The sequence below is a fragment of the Castor canadensis genome, chromosome 9 (assembly GCF_047511655.1).
Source record: "Castor canadensis chromosome 9, mCasCan1.hap1v2, whole genome shotgun sequence".
Taxonomy (NCBI): domain Eukaryota; kingdom Metazoa; phylum Chordata; class Mammalia; order Rodentia; family Castoridae; genus Castor; species Castor canadensis.
The window spans coordinates 99,000,441-99,022,334 of NC_133394.1; the positions used below are offsets into that span (position 1 = coordinate 99,000,441).

The 21,894-nt window shown below is 35.0% G+C and overlaps 1 long non-coding RNA gene across 1 annotated transcript; it reads left to right on the forward strand.

The window, feature by feature from the left end:
• The first annotated feature begins 1,667 nt into the window (after nucleotides 1-1,667).
• LOC141410764 (uncharacterized) lies at nucleotides 1,668-21,656 on the forward strand. The gene is made up of 4 exons (XR_012435549.1): nucleotides 1,668-4,619; nucleotides 5,322-5,520; nucleotides 5,744-5,875; nucleotides 20,013-21,656. It is a non-coding gene; the product is annotated as an uncharacterized lncRNA (long non-coding RNA).
• The last annotated feature ends 238 nt before the right edge of the window (nucleotides 21,657-21,894 follow it).

Sequence of the window (21,894 nt, forward strand, 5' to 3'; positions counted from 1 at the left end):
CCTTATACCTATCAGAAATTCCTTAAAAAAACCAAGGGCTACTAATTAGTTGCTCCAGTCCCTATAATAAATTTAAAATTCTTAGTTAATCTTAAAATACAAGTTACAAGGTAAACAAGTAGAAAGGATATAGATAGGTATTGAGTGTATTTTTTGAGAAATTAAAGAAAAAAAGGAATTTTTTGGATGAAAAAGGATTTTGTAAACAAGGGTTTGTCCTAAAGTTTGTTTCAAATATGGGGAGGAGGGATAAGGAAAAACCATCAAAGTGTTCAAAATATTATATAAAGGTCTGAGTAAATCTTAAAAGTGTATAACAAAAGCTTCGGTGTGTGATAAAGTTAAAGTTGACTGTAATGTAAGAGTTGCCTAAAAGATTTTTAGGGTCATGTCAAACTAAAATCAGATTCTCTGTCTATAAAATAACAAGGTTATCTTAATATTGTTCTGCTCTAAGTAACATCTACAAAAACTGTTATAGGAAAAGATTTTATCAAAGAAATTACTTGTGTTTTCTGTTGATCTTGTCAAGCTTTAAGTACTACTAAATCAGAGCTCACTTATGTATTTGCTCATGTGTCTTTAATGACCACCTTATAACTGTGTGGTATCTATACTTTATCTAAATATGGTACAAACATGTACAAAGTTAAAGGTGTCAATTTATATAAAATAATGAGCTAACGCTCTCTTTTATCCAAAAGTGTTACATTTAACCTAAATCCTGACAGCCCCTGCCTCCCACAGGTCACCTATCTAGGTGTGGTCGTAAAGAGACAGACTCCTTGAGTCATGAAGGAATTGACCCAATCCTCCATTTCCTACTTCCACAGACCATGAAGCAGCTTAGAGCTTTCTTGGGAGTTACAGGATTTTGGAGAATCTGGATCTCTAGATATATAGTCCTTACCAGACACCTCTTATGCTCCTACTAATATTCCTATTTGGGTCTTGTATAATAAATGCTCTCTCCAGATTTATATCTCAACTGGTCCAACAGATCAAACTCCAGATTTTAGTCAAGGAATACTCACCTCTGCCTAGCCATGAGCCCTCTATCTCTTTCTACTTGGGGGCCCCTAGAGACTACACGGGTCAGCCCTTGAGACAAGTACCCTCTCCCTTATCCCCCCATTGCCCCATTGTCAGCATGAATCAGCTAGATGAGTCATCGCCCCTCTCCCAAACAGCAGTTGGATGCTTGTCTTAGAGAGGAGATTTGTTGGGTCTGAAGAACTAAGACAGATGAGTAAGTAGCCCATCCCCCATGGATAGCAATATCATTCCTACATCCTGAGGAGATGGAGGCCTTCCTGCATCCTAAAGGAGAGATACACATCTGCCACAGGGCTGATGAGAAAAATGCTCTCAAGATTATTTCCCTTCCCCCAATAAAGGTGCAAACCAAACCAGTTCACCTGAGAAAGCCCACAAATCCATGGCCAATGAGAAAAACCCACCTAACCCAGAGTTAAAACATTCATAGGAACCCCAGCCTTCACCTGTGCAGCGAGCCACTGGCTTTCGGGCTCTGCTGCAGTACCTTAGCTGTAGCCTTTCCTTTCTCTGTAATAAATCCTACTTTATATACAAAAAGAAATCAGAGCAATCAGAAATAAATTACGTAATGATTCACCTGAAACTTTGAAAAATAAGAGTAAGCTAAATCCAAAATTTGCATGCAGAAATAATAAATATCATGACAGATATCAATGAAATGGAGATAAAATAGTAACAAAAGATGAATGGAACAGTTGGTTCTTTAAAAAAGGTAAACAAAACAGACAAACTATTAGCTGAACTAAGCAAAAGAAACACAGAAAAGGGGACTATCACAACAAATATCAATGAAATCCAGAAGATCATAAGGAAACATTTCAAAAACTTATATTCAAATAAAGTGGAAAAAAATGTTAGAAATAAATAAATTCCTAAATGCTTGTAACCTACTTAACTGGCCCAAGAGAATATAAACCACTTGAATAGATATGTAGCAAGCAATGAGCCTGAGGAACTAATAATGAATGTCCCAATGAAGAAAAACCATGGAATAGAACACCAATTCTACTCAAACTATTTCATATAGTACAAAGGAAAGGAATCCAAACACATTATAAAAATCCATTATTAACTTGATATCAAAACCAGATAAGACACATGGACAAAAAATAAAAATGAAAATCATAGACTGATTTGATTTCTGTGATGAATATGGATACTAAAATTCTCAATAAAACACTTGAAAATTGAATCAATAACATATTCAAAAATCATACACATGAAGCTAGTATTACACTCATCCCCAAACCAGATAAAGACACATCCCAAAAGGAGAACTATAGGCCAATCTCCTTAATGAACATTGATGCAAAAATTCTGAGAAAAAAATGGCAAACAAAATCCTAGAACATATCAGAAAGATCATACATCATAACCAAGTTGGCTTAATCTGAGGGATGCAGGGATGTTTCATCATATACAAATCATTAAATATCATATAGCATATTAATGGAAGCAAAGACAAAAACCACTTCATCATCTCAATAGGTGCAGAAAAAATCTTCGATAAAATTCAACACCATTTCATGATAAAGACTCAGATGAAACTAGGAATAGAAAGAATGTACCTCAACATAATAAAGGCTACATTTGAAAAATGTATAGTTAATATCACACTTAATGGAGAAAATATGCAGCCATTTCAACTAAAGTCAGGAATAATACAAGGGTGCCCACTCTCTCCATTCCTATTCAACAAAGTCTTGGAATTCCTAGCCAGAGCAATAAGACAAGAAGAATAAATAAAAGAAATATGAATAGATAAGGAAAAAGTCAAGTTATCCTTTATTCACAGAAGAAATGATGCTATACCTAAATAACCTGAAAAACTGTACCAAAAAACTCATAGAAACCATAAAAAGCTTCAGCAAAGTAGCAGGATACAAAATCAACGTACAAATATCAGTAGCCTTTCTATACACAATTAGTGAACAAAATGCAGTAGAATATAAGAAAACAATTCCATTTACAATAGTCTCAGAAAGATCAAATATCAAGGGACAAACTTAACAAGGGATGTGAATGACATCTACAAGGAAAACTACTAATTACTGAAGAAAAAAATCAAAGAAGACTACAGAAGGTAGAAAGACTTCCCATGCTCCTGGGCTGGTAGAATCAACATAGTAAAAATGGCTATAATACCAAAAGCAACTTACATATTCAATGCAATTTCCATCAAAATTCAATGACATCCATCACAGAGATTGAAAAAGCAACCCTAAAGTTCATCAGGAAGCACGAAAGACCATGAATAGCTAAGACAATTCTTAATAAAAAGGGCAACATTGGAGGTATCACAATACACATCTTAAAACTACTGTAGAGCCATAGCAATATAAACACAATGGTACTGCCAGAGAAACAGGTATGAAGACCAGTGGAACAGAACAGAAGACCCAGATATAAATCCACATAGCCACACCCACCTAATTTTTGACAAAGTCACCAAAAACATAAAATGGAGAAAAGATAGCCTCTTTAACAAATGTTGCTGGGAAAACTGGATATCTGCCTGCATAAAACTTAAACTAGATCTATATTGTCACCCTGTACAAGTATCAACTACATGGATTAAAGACCTTACTATAAGACCTGAAACCCTGAAGCAAGTACAGGAAAGAGAAGGGAATACAATGAAGGCAATAGGCATAGGCAATGACTTCTTTAGTAGAACTCAAAAGGTTCAGCAACTAAGAGAAAGGATCCACAAATTGGACTACATTAAATTAAAAAGCTTCTGCACATCAAAAGAAATGGTATCTAAACTGAAGAGGCTATCCACAGAATGGGAGAAAATCTTTGCCAGCTACACATCTGACAAGGGTTTTATAACCAGAATATACAGGGAGCTTAAAAAAACTAAAGTCTCCCAAAATCAATGACCCAAAGAAGAAATGGGCAACTGAACTAAACAGAGCCTTTTCAAAGGAAGAAGTCCCAATGGCTAAAAAACACATGAAAAAATGCTCACCATCCCTGGCCATAAAGAAAATGCAAATCAAAACCACACTAAGATTCCACCATGCTCCTGTTAGAATAGCTATCATCAAGAACACAAATGACAACAAATGCTGGAAAGGATGCAGGGAAAAAAGAACCCTCATATATTGCTTGTTGGAATGGAAGCTAGTAAAACCACTATGGAAAACAATAAGGAGCCTTCTTGCCAAACTAAAAGTAGAACTGCCAGAGTATCCAGCAATATTACTCCTAGGGATATACCAGAAAGATTGTGAGTTAGCTTACAGCCAAAGCATCAGTACATCCATGTTTATTGCAGCACTATTCATAACAGCTAAGCTATGGAAACAGCAAAGATGCCCCCACTACTGACAAATGCATTAAGAAAATGTGGTATTTATATACAATGGAATTTTACTCAATCACAATGAAGAATGAAATTTTGTCATTCACAGGTAAATGGATAGAACTGGAGAACATCATCTTAAGCAAAGTTAGCCAGGCTCAGAAGGCCGAAATTTGCATGTTCTCTCCCATTTGTGGAATATAGACCTAACACAAATGAAGTAACATTCTGAAACACTGGCCACACTAAGGTGAGGTCATCCATGTGTGGGGTAGGGAAATTAAGAACTTGAATAGGGTTGATATATTTTCTATACCAGAATGAATACAGAAGTGTTAAACCAAATGAAACTACCATAAGAAAGGGACTAAAGCAGAATGAAGAAAATTAGAGGAGATAAACCAACTGGGGTTATAAGATATATATATACATAGAAATATCACAAAGATACTCCCTGGGTAGATAACTTTATCTCAAACAAACTAAAATGTCTTATTTTTCATTTTATCTTTTCTTTTTTTTTCTACACTTTAGAGAACAGGAGGGTGGAACAAGTCTTGCCTAGGGGGCAGGGCTGGTATCAGTGGGAGAGGGGAGGTGTTGGGAAAAGGGGTAGGAGGGTAAGTATGGTGCAAAAAATGTGTACACATGTATATAAATGCAAAAATGATAGCTGTTAAAACAACTCCAGGAATTGGGGTGGGGAGATAGAGGAGAACAGTAGAGGGGATGAATTCAAGTGTGATATACTTTATATTGTAAGAACCCATGTAAATGCAAAGAATTTATCCAAACCCATCACAACAATAAGGGAAAAAAAATCATACATCATGAATAGGTTGGTTTCATTTGAAGGATACATGAATCACTTAGCATATGCAAATAAATAAATGTAATATAGCACACAAACACAAAAAAGGACAAAAATCACATGCTCATCTCATCTCAATAGGTACAGAAAAAGTGTTTGACATAATTCAATATTCCTGAATGATAAAATCTCTGCAGAAATTATAAACAGAAAAAATGTACTTTAATATAATACAAGCTATACATGTGAGAACAAGATGGAAGATGACTGATAAACCATGGATCTCTGAGCTCTTCATGAGTCTGAAAGAAAACTTCAGATTTGTGGCTGCAAGGATCTGGTAATGTGTTTTTTCCTCCAAATAAGATACTGCTAATGCATAGGGAGCACATAAATTAGCTTTATGTAGCACATAACAGCCCTGGAATCCTGGGCTCTGTGTCCCAGCAAGCAACTGCTTCACTGGTCCACTGGGGAGCAGTCTTTCCCTCTTTTTTTCTTCCCAGTGTTTTGTTGTTGTTCATTTTCTTTCTTTCTTCTTCTTTTTTTCTCTCTCTAAACAGCAAAGACTCAATGCAAAGAACTGCAGAAGCAGTTCTGAAAGTGCCTGGATTTGTCTGGACCCACCAAGATCTGGGATGCAGAACCTCTGACTGAGCCTGCCTGTGAACAGAGAGAAACTGCAACCATTCCAGGTGAGCATGCTGCACCATCTGCTCTGGAGGATATCATATAATCCAGCATAGTTTGTGGGTCAATTGCACCTCTCCTGGACAAAACTGGTGACCGAATAAATGGAGGAAATTTCACCTCCACCTGGTGAGGGTGGAGCAGAGTGCTGACCTGATCCAGCCTGTGTTAGGGCAGGGTGGCCCATCCTCAGTTTGTGGAATAAAATAAACTCGCCCATCATAGAGAAACTGATAGTGAGCTAAATCTAACAGCCTTTCCAGAGAAAAGTGGAGGATCAGAAAGCTCAATTAGAGCTCGGAGGCTAGCTTGGTGGGCAGTACAGCTGGCCACTATTTGTCAGGGGACTACTCTGGAGAACTCACTTACTCAAACTTGACTGTCCACTCCCCCAAAGAAGAGATTGAGTTTAAACACCCTGAGCGGGTTCCTCCCAAACCCATCCAGTAGAGAAGCACAACTTATAACCAGAGACCAACAAATCAACCCTAAGAAAGGATAACACCTGAATCCATTTAGAAATTGAAGGGACATGCCCAGAGCACTCATTGAACTCAGTAGAATCCCATACCTCTCCATTATAAGAAAGATATTTGGAGTGTATATATATTTTTAGTTTTCTTTTCATTTTTGGTTTTGTTTTTGCTTTTGTTGTCTATTTCCTTTTTCCACTGTGTTGTAATTTCAATTTGCTTAACCCTCACTTTTCCTTCAGTCTTTTCTTCCCCTGATAGTTTTCTCTTCTTCCTTTCTTCCTTCCTTCCTTCTCCTTATCTTCCCCTCCCTTCCTCTCTTCCCTGCTCCCACTGCCCCTGTCACCTCCACAATCACTACTTACTGAGTAGCCTATTATTCTAACTTCATATATTATCCCCATCCTTCCTATCCTTGGCAATTCTTGACAATAGTACCCTCTCCCACAATGATTGAAAATTCCTTCAAACATATTAGGGATCTATTTCTCCATAGGCCACACTTCATACCTCTTCTCCCCCTCACTTCATTTCTCTTCTATCACCCTTATTTTAAGTACCTAAGTACCAATATCTATGCAAACAATATATCCCCAATACCTGCTGTTTCTAGATAATATCACTAGGGATTTCGTATATTGTATAAATAATTGGTGCAGCATTGAATCTGTGAATTTGTTATTGTTAAGTTGTACATCCAGGTCAGTGAACAGAAATGTTACAACAATCCAGGTAATAACTAAGCTAGCCTGAGCATAGAAAATAAATTATGGGAATGATAATAGGTGATTAAAATCCCCAACTAATACGTACAAATACATGAATGAAGCTCAAAATAGAAACATGGGGAGAAAAAGAAAGCAGGGTAATAAAACTCCTCAAAAGGCTAACTATCACACAATAGAGGATTTGGTGGAGAATGAGGGGAGGAATCCCCAGTTGCCAAGATCAGAAAAATGATGATAAGTATGTTTAATAAGCTTAAATAGGAGCTTAAATAGGACATACAAAAACAACTCAATAAATCCCAGAAATAAAAAAACTTGAGAAGACACAGAAACCACTAAATGAACTCAAAGTGGATTTCAACAAACAAAATCAGGGAAATTATTAAAAAAAGAGTTGAATGAAATAAAGAATATAGTACAATATATGAAAGAGTAGATTAACAAAGATATGGAAAGTCTTCAAAAAAAATAACCAAACAGAAACCCTGGAAATGAAAAGTAACTAATGTCAATAAAAAATAGAAGACAGAATTTCAGGGCTCAAAGAGAAAGTAGGTATTAAAGAAAAAAACAGGAAAAAAAAAGAACTTAGACAAATGTGACTCCACCAAAAGACCAAACCTGTGAATCATGGGCATTAAAGAAGCAGAAAAGGTGCAAGCCAAAAGTATAGGTTATATATTCCAGAAAATTAAAGAAGAAAATTTCCCAAATCTTAATAAAGAAATGCCCATCCAGGTACAGGAAGCCTGCAGGACACAAACAGACATGACCAAAATAGGAACGCTCCATAGCATATTATAGTTAAAACAATTAGCACAGAGAGAAATGTAGGAAAGAATATTGTTGGCTATAAGAGGAAAAATCAAAAAAGTCATGAAGATAAGCCAATCAAATAACAGCAGAATTCTCAATACATCTTTAAAAACAAGAAGGGCTTGGAGTGAAGTATTTTAAGCATTAAAAGAAAATAATTTCAATCCTAGGATACTATACCCATCAAAGTTATTATTCAAAATTGAAGGAGGAATGAAAATCTTCCATGATAAACAGAAACAAAGAACAATACATAACCACAAAACAAACATTCTAGATGATTCTGAAGGGAATGTTACACAGAGAAGATGAAAATAGACATACTCATGAAAGCATGGGAATTATTAAATCTCAAGAGAAAAGCAGACAAACAATTATTAGCATAAAATTAGTTATGCATACACACAAACCCTTACACAACAAAAACAATTAAATGGCATGAATAACCACCTACCTATCATTATTGACACTGAATGTTAATGGACTCAACTCCCCAAGCAGAGGACATCAATTGGCAAAGTGGATTGAAAAAGAAGACCTGATGATTTGATGTTTACAAGAACCCACCTTACAGACAGAAATAAAAATTGGCTTAGAGTGAAATGTTAGAAAAAGATTTGCCAGGATAATGGCCCCCTAAAACAGGCAGGAGTAGCAATACATAGATAAAGTAGACTTCAAATCTAAATTAGTCACAAGAGACAAAGAAGGTCACTTCATACTAATGAAAGGAGCAATACATCAATAGGAAATAAAAATTGGTAACATATGTGCCCAATGTCAGTGCACTGAACTTAATTAAACATACACTGCTGGACTTAGAAACACAGATAGACAACACAATGGTGATAGGAGATTTCTGTACTCCTCTACCACCATTAGATAGGTCATAGAGACAAAAAAATAAATTCAACAAAGAAACTCTAGAATTGAATGATCCCATAGATCAGATGGACCTGACAGACTTCTATAGAATATTCCATCCTGCAATAGAGCAATATACATTCTTCTCAGCAACCCATGTAACTTTCTCCAAAATAGACCATAATTTAGGTTGCACAGCAAGTCTTTTTAAAATAATTTTTATTTTATTCATATGTGCATACAATGTTTGGGTCATTTCTCCCCCCTTCCTCTAGCCCCCTTCCTTACAACCTGGCCTGCTCCCACCCTTACCCCTCTTACCTCTCACTACTCAGCAGAAACTATTCTTCCCTTATCTCTAATTTTGTTGAAGAGAGAGTATAGGCAATAATAGGAAGGACCAAAGGTTTTTACTGGTTGGGATAAAGATAGTTATACAGGGAGTTGACTCGCATTTCCTGTGCATGTGTATTACCTTCTAGGTTAATTCTTCTCGAACTAACCTTTTCTCTAGTTCCTGGTCCCCTTCTCCTATTGGCTCAGTTGCTTTAAAGTACCTGCTTTAGTTTCTCTGTGTTGAGGGCAACAAATGCTATCTAGTTTTTTAGGTGTCTAACTTATCTTCATACCTCCCTTGTGTGCTCTCATTTTATCAGCACAGCAAGACTTAACAAATATAAGAAATTGAAATAACCTCCTGCATACTGTCTGACCACAAAGCAATAAAACTAAAACTCCAAAACAAAAGAAACAGCAAAAAATACTCAGACACCAGTAGACTGAACAACATGTTGCTCTATGATCACTGGGTCAAAGAAGCAATAAGGGAGAAAATAAAAAAATTCCTAGAATTTAATGAGTATGAAAGCACAACACATCAGAACCTATGGGACACAATGACGGCAGTCTTAAGGGGAAAGTTTATAACCATGAATTAATGTATTAAAAACACAGAAAAACAAGAAGACCAAAATTTAGCAGAAAAAGAGAAATAAAATATGGGCCAAACTCAATGAAATTGAGAGCAAAGTAACCCTACAAAGAATCAATAAAACAAAAAACTGGTTCTTTGAAAAGATAAATAAGATTGATAATCCCTTAGCATATCTGACTAAAATGAAGAGGGAAAATACCCAAATTAATAGAATTAGAAACAAAAAAGGGGAGATCACAACTAACACCAAGGAAGAATAGAAAACTCAGATATGAATCCATGCAGCTATACCCACCTGATTTTGACAAAGGCACCTAAAATCCATGATGGAGAAAAAAGACAACCTCTTCAATAAATATTGCTGGGAAAATTGGATATCTGCATGGAGAAAAGTGAAACTAGAACCATGACATTTACTCTGTACAACTATCAACTCAAGGTGGATTAAGGACCTTAACATAAGGCCTGAAACTTTGAAGCTAGTGCAAGAAAGAGCAGGAAATACACTGGAATTAATAGGCATAGGCAATGACTTCCTAAATAGAACTCAAATGGGTCAGCAACTAGAGAAAGGATGGACAAATGGGACTACATGATATTAAAAGTCTTCTATAGCACAAAAGAAATGATTACCAAAAATTAAACAAAAAGAACAACAAAAAGTAATGATTACCAGACTGAAGAGGTAGCCCACAGAATGGGAGAAAATCGTTGCCAGATATACATCTAACAAAGGATTAATAAGCAGAAAATATAAACTAAAATAATATAAACTCCTCTCAAATCAATGATCGAATGAGGAAATGAACAACAACAGAAAAAAACAAAACCGAACAGAGTTCATTCAAAGGAAGATGTCTAAATACTCAAAAAACAAATGAGGAAATGCTCCCCATCCTTGGCCATAAAGGAAATGCATATCAAAACTACATTAACTTTCCATCTCACTCTGGTTAGAATGGCTGTCATCAAGAACACAAACAACAACAACTGTTGGAGAGGATCTGGGGAAAAGGAACCCTCATGCACTGTTGGTAAGAATGTAAATTAGTGTAGTCAGTATGGGAAACTATATGGAGGCTCCTCCAAAAACTAAAAATAGAACTGCCTGATGATCCAACAAATTCTACTCCTAGGGATATACCCAAAGGAATGTAAGTCAGGTTACAATAAAGGCACCCATGCTTATTGTAGCATTATTCACAACAATTAAGCAATGGCAACAGCCAAGATGTCTCACTACTGATGAATGAATTAAGAAAATGTGTTATTTATATGCAATGGAATTTTATTCAGCCACAAAGAAAAATGAAATTTGATATTTGCAGGTAAATGAATGCAGTGGATGGAGAACATCATCTTAAGTGAAGTTAGCCAGATTCAGAAAGCCAAAGGGCACATGTCTTCTCTCACATGTGGAATATAGAACCAATACAGATATAAGCAATATTATGAACAACAGGTCACATCAAGGGGAGGTCATATTATATAAGAGAGGGAGGGTAAAAAAAGGAAGTTAAGAAGGTGAATATGGTTGATGTACCTCCTAAGCCAGAATGAATATAAAATTTTTAAACCTGTTGAAATCACCCTAAAAAAGGAGTGAAGTAGAAAGCAGAAAAATAGAGATGAGTCAATTTTTGTTATAATACATATATATATATGGAAATGTCACAATGAAACACCCTGTACAGCTATTTTAAACGAACAAAAATACCATTTCTTTTTTAAGAAATGGAGAACAGGAAAGCAGGACAGGTCATATCTGAGGAGTTTGTACCAGTGGGAGGGTGAGGATATAAGGAAAGGTGATGGAAATATTACGTACTCATGTATGTAAATGGAAAACAGACCTATTGAAACTATTCCAGGAATGGGATAAGGGGGTTAAGGGGAGAATGATGGAGGGGTGAATTCAACTATGATATATTGTCAGAACTTTCATAAATGTCACATAGTACCCCTAGTACAATAATAAAAATTAAAAAGAGTATATATATGGCAAACCTGACTGACATTTTACTAAATAAAGAAAAACTCAAACAATTCACTAAATTCAGGGATGAAAGAAGAGTGTCCACTGTCTTGACATTTATACAATATGGTGCTTGAATTACTCGCCAGAGAAATAAGGTAAGAGATGGAAGCACACAGGACACCAAAAGGATAAACTCAAATTATCCCTACTGTTCTATTATTTATTCTTATACTTAAAAGACCCTAAAACTGTACCACAACAACCTCTTAGATCTGATAAACACTTTTGGCAAAGTAGAAGGATGCAAAATCAGCATACAATAATCAGTAGCTTTCTATATACTGACCCTGCACAAAAATCAATTCAAAATGGATCAAACATCTTAATGTAAGGCCCCAAACTTTGAAACTACAAAAAAGAAATGCAGTCACTTGAAGATCTATGAAGAGGTAACAACTTTCTGTATAGGGTTTCAGTTGCTCAGGAAGTAAGAGCAAGAACTGACAACTAGGATTGCATCAAATTAAAGATCTGTAGCAGGTCAAAGAAAGCAACCTGCAGAAAGAATAGCACAAAATGGGAGAAAATTTTTGCCAGCTATTGAGCAGACAAATGATGATTACCCAGAATATATAGAGAGCTTCAGTGATTAGACATCAAAAGCACAAATAACTCAATTAAAATTAGGCAAAAGAATTGAACAGACAATTCTCAAAAGAAGCACAAATGGCTATTGAATACCTAAAGAAATGTTCAACATCACTAGCCATGAGGGAAATGAAAATCAAAACTACACTGAGATTCTATCTTATCTCAGCCAGAATGGCTATCATCAAGAAAACATACCACAATAAATGCTGGAGAGGATGTGGGGAAAAAAGAGCCCTATATACTGTTTGTGGTAATGTAAATTAGTACAGGCATATGATAACCAGGAGGAAGTCTTCTTAAAAATTTAAGATGTAACTACCATATGATCCTGCTATACCACTTTTCAGCAAATATATGAAGGAATGTAAGTCAGATATAAAAGTAATATTTGCACACCCATGTTTATAGCAGCACTATTTACAGTAGCCAAGCTATAGAGTCAGCCTAGGTGTCTATCAACCAATGAATGGATAAAAAAAAAATGGGATACATATACAAAAGGGAAAGTTATTCAGTCGTAAATAAGGAAATTATGCCATATGCAGTATAATGAATAGAACTGGAGAACATCATGTTGAATGAGGTAAGCCAAACTCAAAAAGACAAATATCACATGTTTTCTCTCATATGCTAACACTGACCTAAAAAAAAAAAAAGAATATGACATGATTTGAAAAGGGGGTTCTTTGGTGTGGTAGCCAACAAGAAGAGAGATGGGAAAAGATAGGGTGAGTGGAGGTGAATATTATTACACTATATACTATGAAAATAGCATAATGAAACTCATTGAAAAACTTAAAACAGGTGGAGGAGAGAAGAGTTGAAGTAATGGGGATAAATTCTATCTAAATACATTATCTGCATGTATGGAAATCTCAAAATGAAACCACATCGAACAATCAATTTATACTAATACAAATTCAAGAATTTAAAACACATTAATAAATTAACACGCAATAAAAAAGATACAACTTAAAAAATAGAAAAAAAATACATTGTACAAGTAGGAGCCAAGTTGGAAGCTATCTAATAGCTCCACCTAGTGGACAGATATGTGACATGCCTAAGACCACTGTTGCTCTGCTTGCTTTTTTGGGAGATCTGAAACTCAATGACTCCATTTATTTCTTCACATTTTCTGATTTGTCTCTGAATGAGCTTTGTCTTTAAAGACATTGGTGATTAATCATGTGGGATAATATATCTCAGTCTGATCTCATGTAGCAAGGAAAGGATAGAACTCTGCGGTTAGTGCAAAAAAAAAAAAAAAAGCCTGCTTTTAGGAAATCTGAGCAATAAAATAGTTACAAAGACTGTCCTTTACCTTGAGTCCATTGTAATGTGACAGCTAACATTTAGGCCCTCACATTTGCCACTCCACCCCTACCAGCTAACATCTTAGAACAGAGGTTGTACTCATGCAGAATTTTGGCAGATCATAGTTATAAAATTAAGAACAATTTATCTGTAAAACAAGCTTAGTTTTGTTAGGAAGTTACATTTAAGAGTACTGTTTAGAGTCCGTTTAAAAAAATAAACCAATGTAAATTACTATTAAGGAAGAAATCAGATTATTTTGCATTCAGCAAATTTTAAAAACAACTAGAAAATTATGTTAGGAATCATTTCACAAGTTTCAAGTTAAGCCTGGCACCAGTGACTCACATCTGTAATCCTAGCTACTCAGGAGGCAGAGATCAGGAGAAATGCAGTTTGAAGCCAGCCTGGGAAACTGGTTCACGTGACCATATCTTGAAAAAAACCATCACAAAAAAGGGCTGGTGGAGTGGTTCAAGGTGTAGGCCCTGAGTTCAAACCCTAGCACCACACAAAATATACTTAATTCTTTCCTAGGATTTAATTTCACTGAACTTTGATTTATACACATTATCAAGAATTGCATTGAATAATTAAAATACATTTATATTTGGTCTGTTTATAGCAACAACATATGTAGGATTTCTTAGACATACACCAGAGAATTACAAAGACTTTGAATACAGGCTAGAAGAATTACAGTTTATTTGCTCATGAAACACCCACACACACTAAATGTATTTTACAATACAACTTGGTTTTCAGATGTTTATAAATGGTACAATTGAGTAAAACATCTTTGAAATAGCTACATATATACCTTATGTTAAAAAGTTTAATTTTGAATTTGTTTTGAAATGAAGATAAGTAAGTCAAGATTGCTCCATATTGACTTATGGAGACAAATAAATAAAACATACAGAGTTTAGTAATTCAGCAGCTTGATTTACTTATTTTCTATAGCATATTAAGACAACTATCAGGATAGTTAGAATTATACCAGGACCATCAAGCTTTCAAAATTTTATAAAATTTCTACCAATAAAACATATTATATATTTTTATAAAATAATAATAACTCATTTAGCCAGGGTTATCAATCAAACTTTATTCAAAAGACTTTAATACAAACAGAATTTAATTAAACTTTAAATTTCTTAAGATTTAATTTCCTAAGTAATCAAAACCTAAGAAATTATTTTGCTATGCAAAGATCTTTATTCTTTAAAAGTAATTTTCTTTGAAATTTACTAAGAGCAAATCAATATTGTAAGAAAGCCTTTTCTTCTTAACATAAATAATATCATTCTTGTCTTATATCTTTACATTACATTTTGATCTTAGAAAACCTCATAAATAACCTGTTTATAGTCAACTTAATTACATGTAATTTTTATAAGATTTATCTTTTATAAATCTGTAATGATTCACAACTTTTGTAATACATTTACATCTTTAGTTAAAACAGAATGTAATCCTTATGTTGTAATAAAATAATGCCACCCTAGAAATCAGAAATCATATAAATGCTGTAGGTACATTTTAAACCTATCTGCTATTTCTTTGAGTCTATCTTAAGCACAGGATAAGGAAAAGGAGCACCAAGTAAAATAAAATAACTTGAGTATAATAATTCTAGTAATATATCTATCTCAAGCAACACTTAATTATAACCTCTTTAGAATTTAGTTTATGACTACACTTAGCGTATATTCTCATATGTAGATTTCCAAATATTTGTTAATTGATACTTAGAAACTATATCCATACTCAAGATAAGCTATGAATTCCATATTTAATTATAAGCACTGCACATTCCTTAAAAACACAACACATCTGGGTTATCAAAAGCCCAAGATTTTTTTTTTCAAACTTTGCAAAGTTTCCTGTCAAAACCAAAATGATTTAGATAAAGAACTATATTTTTAAGAATCTAAGCAAGGACTAGATAGGCAAACAGCAGCAGGTCACCTATTGTAGAGCAGCAGGAAATTCTTTTTAACCACTTTTAAGACAACTGATACCAGATCACATCAGGAAACAGATTCATCAGCAAGCTAGGTAAGTTGTGGTCATGAGCTCTATTTAGAATACCCTGATTAATGGGCTTTTACAGCAAAATAGATATTTTTCTAGAACTGACTGCTACTTAAAATAGATGGTGTCTATTTTACATCTTAAGTTAGTTACTCTTATGCAAATGATAGACTGTAGGATATTTTCAATGATGAACAAATGTGACCCTTAATTATCTTAAAACTTTATTGCTTAGAGTTTATTGCTTCCAAATTCTTTCCTAAATTAGATGAAAATGCTGAAACAAGTTGAGGCCATTTAGTTATATGGCTAAATTTTATGATTTGCAGGCCTTATAAGTCTTGAATCAAATTTTTATTCAGTAATAACTTTTTTAAAAAATGTTTTTTACTTTATTTTTACAGTTCCAAACACTCTGAGAGGTAATCCTTTAAATGTCTGCATTTCATCTTGTACTGACTGAATAGCACTTTCCAACTTGTTGAGTAGTATAGTAGGTTATCCTAGCAAAAGAAACGAACCAAAAAGCTAAAAAAAAAAAAAACAGAAAACAAAAAACACAAAAAATCCCTCCAATCAAACAAACCAAATCAAGATAAAACATAACATATTAATTTAAGTGTGCAGAACTAAAAGGCAAATGCACAAGAAAAAATGAATTCAAGAAGGCAAAAAGGCAGCCACAGACATTACTTCTAGAAAAAGAGCTATGTCAGTCACAGTGTACTGTTTTTACAGATAAGGTACGCATGCACCTTTAGGGGAAAACTCCTGTATTAATCCACTTCTAAAGTGTCCTTTCTTTTATTTTCAGCCAAAACTTTATGACACAAATTGAGCACGTCTGTCCACTATTTTAACCTTTCAAGCATGTGCTCCATTACCTTGAGCTAAGCATGCCCTAGCATGTGTCTGTTATCTTATTGATGACAACTTCAAACTGAACCGTGGTCAGAAATGTACTCCTTAACTGAGCATGCCCAAGAATGCAGCTACCCTTAATGTGCTTTCCTATATGAATACATTTAAGCTTCCCAAATAAAAATTCCATGCTTTGTTTTTAGAAGAGAGGGTTGCTGTGGAAATAACTCCCCCCCCCAAAAAGAAACATGCTAAAAGTAATAAATCTCTCTTCACTCTTCTTTGTGTTGATTATGATTGTTTTGACTTTATACTCACTAAGAAGTGAACCCACTGTATTCATTTGAATATTTTATGTGATACAGTAAGCACATAAGTAATAATCACAATTTCTTAGGCCAGGGATGTGACTCAGGTATAGAGTTACTGTCTTAGCAAGTGCAAAGCTCTTTGTTGAAAATGTAATACCACCAAAAAGCAAACAAAAAAATTGAAGAGCTCCAAAATAAACTTGGTACTTTAAGTTCTCATGAAAACCATAGCATAAATCTCCAAATACACCTGATTCTCTATGACTTAACATCTCTACAAATTGGTGTCAAAAGCACAAAGAATACGAATTTCCTTGTCAAACATATGGTCTGAGAAGAGTTCCAAACTAGTTCAGTAGAGACCTGCCAGATTGGTTCACAAGAAGCCCTAAACTGGTTCATGAGACAGGCACAATTTCACTCATAGAAAAACGACCAACAACAAGAAAACAAAAGAAAAACAAAGTCTGGTAAACACTACCAGTGAGAATTTATCTGGAAGCAAACACTGAGCCAGTAGATTCCAAAACATTAATTTTTCTATCTTATCACAAACAGCAAAGGACCATCAACTTATTCAGAGGGAAAGAAAATTCCTGAAAGAAAACTGTATTTTGTAGTTGCAAGGGACTATCTCTACTTCCCCGATTTTGCAGGGACACTGAGCCAGGGGTACTGCATCCAAACGATGCCATCAGGTACTATACTATGGTGGTTACCAAATTCTGTTACAGGAGCCCTCAGCCATAAGGCCTGGCTCTGTGTCTGTCTGCTTGCTGTCATCAAGAGAAAATGACAAGGAAGATATAAAATAAAAAAATAAATTTATTTACAGTTTTGTCTAAAACTGGGGAGAGAGCCATTCTCAGCCTTCATCACAGCAGTCATGCAACTTATAGAAAGGATGGAACAGAAGCCAAGAAAAAATAAGCATAGTGTCAGCTCTAGTTATGTCTTTCTCCTGGCTCTGGAGGCCATGGATGGCTTCTAGGGTCAGGCCATCTTTGCTCTCAGAATAGTATTTCCTGTAGGAAGCCGGAACTGAAAAAAGATAATTTTTAATAATAAAATCCTAATTTTGAGGGCCCTGTTACAACATGTGAATGAGAATGCTGAGAATAGAAACCATAAATTTCTGGGCCTAGTTCTTAATATCGTTCTAAGTTTACTGTCCTAGCAATCAGTACGAAAATTTAATGATATCTTTATTGAAATAACTAGATGTTTTTCTTTGTGGCAGTATTTGGGTTTGAACTTAGGGTCTCATGCTTGTTAGGCTTATCATGTAAGCCACAGGCTGGTCCCTTTTTACTTTACTGCTTTTTCGGAGAGGGTTTTGTGCTTTTCCCAACAGTCCTTGAACCATGACCGTCCTGCCTCCACCTCCCATGTAGCTGGGATTACAATTGTGCACCACCATCCTATAATTGGAGTTTTAAAACGTCAGTGTGGGAGCTGTTCTACAACCAGAGACTAACGCTCCAGGAACCCAACTACTAGCATAATGGTCATAGACCCTGTGATCCACTGTGGGGTGCTGAGTTGCTCAGAGTCCCTTTTGTGCTCACATATAGGGGGCTTTTATAGGAAGTAATATGGAGAAATACTTTAGGAAACTTTCAGACTCTCCTTCCCATGAACTTGCATATGTGGTGGGATTAACAGATAGCATGACTTTTCTGGAATTAAAGTACAGTGCTTTCAGTTTTCTTTTAGTATTGGATCCAGGATTATGACTTTTATTTTGGGAAATGGCTTCAGAGTGAGGCACTATATTAGAAACTCCATTTTTCACTTTAAGCTATTTATCAAAAAGAGGTTTAGAAGGATTTAAGTAAATATAAATATCTGATGTATTATAAGAACTTTTATAAATCTACAATTTATCCCCACCCAGGACAAAATAAAAAATAAAAAAAATAAAAAATAGATGAAAGAAATATATTTTAAGTATTTGTCTTTCATGTAAAATTCTACAGGTAATAGCAATGAACTGATTATCAAAAGTGACTTAGAAATGGGAACAAGAAATCTCTAAGTATGGGCATATTTCACTTATAATTATCAAATCATTGACCATAGGATATGTAATACTTGTTAGATGTATGCCAAACATATAAAATATAAAATCAATGAAAAATTATTAACCATCTGGAAGATGTGTTGAGTTTTTCATATCACAGGGAAATGAACCTCTTCTGAATAAACAGAGTATATTTATTTTAAGATTAGATAAACTACTAGCCTGAGACCATTAGTACATTAGAATGTGTGATCACCATTGACAAAGAGATTGTTCTTTATGTTTTATTTTTCATGAATCTGTCTCAAAACTTTTTATGTATTTATTTTCGTCTGCACTGGCATTTGAACTTAGGACCTTGCACTTTCTAGGCAGGCACTCTGCCACTGAGGCACAACGGCCAGCACTTTTTGCTTTACTTCTTTTCAGATAGGGTTATGTGCTTTTTGACAGCACTGGCATTGAACTGAAATTCTCCTACCTATGGCTCCTGCATTTCTGGTATTACAGCTGTGAGCCACCATATCTGGCTCTGTTTGTTGGTTTTTATTTGTGATCTTGAAGAGGAAGATAGCCTTGAAACAGGGTCAGAGCCAGCAGTGGGACCTTGCCTATGTGAGTCAGCATCTGGCCTTGTGAGAAAGCTCCAAGGAACTGAGGCAAAAGCCTCAGAACCAAACTGTGCCTGTGTGAGTTGGCATCTGGCCTTGTGAGAAAGCTCCAAGGAACTGAGGCAAAAGTCTCAGACCAGACCTTGCCTGTATGAGTTGGTATCCAGCCTTGTGAGAAAGTCAGATGTCCAGAAAAATAGTATTCATGGTTCCCAGATGGCTTCGTGTCCTTCAGATGTAAATAAGAAAGTTATGCTGACCACGTGCTTCTCTTGTTTCTCTGTTCCCATTTTAAAGGAGACATAACAAAGAGTTAATTTTAACTGTGATTCCCTGAACTAATGTAACCTTGACATGTAATACTTGGCATGCTGTTTCTGAACAAACTCTCTGTGTAAAAAGTTTATAAAAGCAGTAGTATGCTTCATTAAAGTGGCTATTGAGCAGGACTCAGTAGTCCCCCCATTCTTTTTATGGCTTCTGTCACCCAGCTTCTGCTGGTAAACAACTTACATGGCCTGCATTTCTGGTATTACAGGTGTGAGCCACCACATCTGGCTTTGTGGTTTTTATTTGTGATCTTGAAGAGGAAGATAGCCTTGAAACAGGGTCCTAAAACATGGTAAGCTGTCAATTAAAAGCTGTAACTTCAGACAAGGCTGTAAAACATGAGGAATTGCCCATTAAAGCCATGTTTTAATGGATTCAGGTAAAGGGCACCATGCAGAAATAAACACTCACTCATTCCTGCCTTCCTTTGTCTCCACTTGTAAATAAATTTTCCAAAGCAACACTCCCCTTCTGTTCTTATCTAACCAACCTTAGGTCTCTAACTCATACTAGCCCCTAATTGATTGGAGAGCACATTCCTTCTAACTTGATGCCTTGCACTGCCTTTTAATATCCTGTGAATCCTTTGTTCAGGGCTCAGACATGGTACAAGTCTGAGCCTGCTGACGTAAAATAAAATCTGAGTTCTCCACTCTTCCGAGTGTCTTTTGGCTTCTTGTCTGTCAAAATATTCCCCCAACAATCTGAAGTGATGACCTCAGACATGACTCCACTCTAACTACCTTTGAGAAATATGCAAAGACAAGAACTAGCAGACAAGGGGTCATATGAGATACGAAAATACTAACTAATTTAATTCACTGAATTTCTGATAAATACATTATTTCACAGAGCTATTGTCAGAGGAAATCGCAAAAATAATACTTAGCTTTACCATGATTTGAAATTGCATACACTGATTGTCTCTAATCAATTAATTTAACAATCAATAAGCATGGCCTATATACTGATATACTGGGCTCTAGGCTTGTAGGTGAGTAACACAAGGATTTGAACCTCAAGTTTATTCTAAGACACACCTTCAGGAAGTACAACTATAATAGGTCACACCATAACTTTGCTAGAATAAGATTATGAGTAAAGGTTGCTAAGAAGATTTAAGTGGAGAACAACAATACAGAAACATGATGAAGGGGTAAAATGTGTGCATCACCATCTTATAGAAAGCAAAAACGTGTAGTGGCTATGCACACTAAGAATTCCTTAAAATTTAAGGAATAAATTTAACCAATATCTCACTTGGGATATTGGTTACTTTGAGATAGTGGGTTCATTCAATGATAATATTTATGTGATACCTCAAATTAAGTAATCATTTGTTATTTTATTTCACAGATTTTCACATTGTGATTAGAATTCAATTATGTGTGTACAATATAGAGCCGGAAGGAAGGTCAGTTAATTTTATTCACTGGCTTAATCCTCTATTGTTCTCTTTTCTTTGGTTACACTTATCTTGTTATTCTGAACCATCACTCTAAATGCAGAATTTTCCTAATTGTTTTAAAACTCTGTCTCAAATGATCTTAAAGTCATGTAAATTGAAATCATCAAAGCACTGGTTATCCAAGGTGCATGAATCACTCAGAAAAAAGCATGGAGAGGACATAAATATAGCTATGAAGTTGAAATAATCTTCTAATAAAATCTCTGGAAATTTCAAACTAAATGTCCTTGGCAAATCTTCTTCATTCAAAACTCCTTCATTGTCAATTTATAAGCATTGGACTCTGTGACCTCAGATAGAACCTTAAACACTACAATGTGATGCCTCTAGATCACTAAACAATATACATCTCATTTGAGTGGGCCTCTTTTTCTCTGTTGCAAAACACGCATTCTTTAAAATATATATATATATATATATATATAGGTATTTTATTTAGTATCATATGCTGACATGAGTGAAAGTAAATGTAGAATTAATCATGATACAATAATAGATGCAAAGTATTTCCAGCCTTGAAATTCATTACAATGTTAAGAAATGCACATGGGAATACTGCAATTAATAAAATTTATATTTGTTATGTTGAATGAATTACTGCCATAGAGGACAATGGCATCTA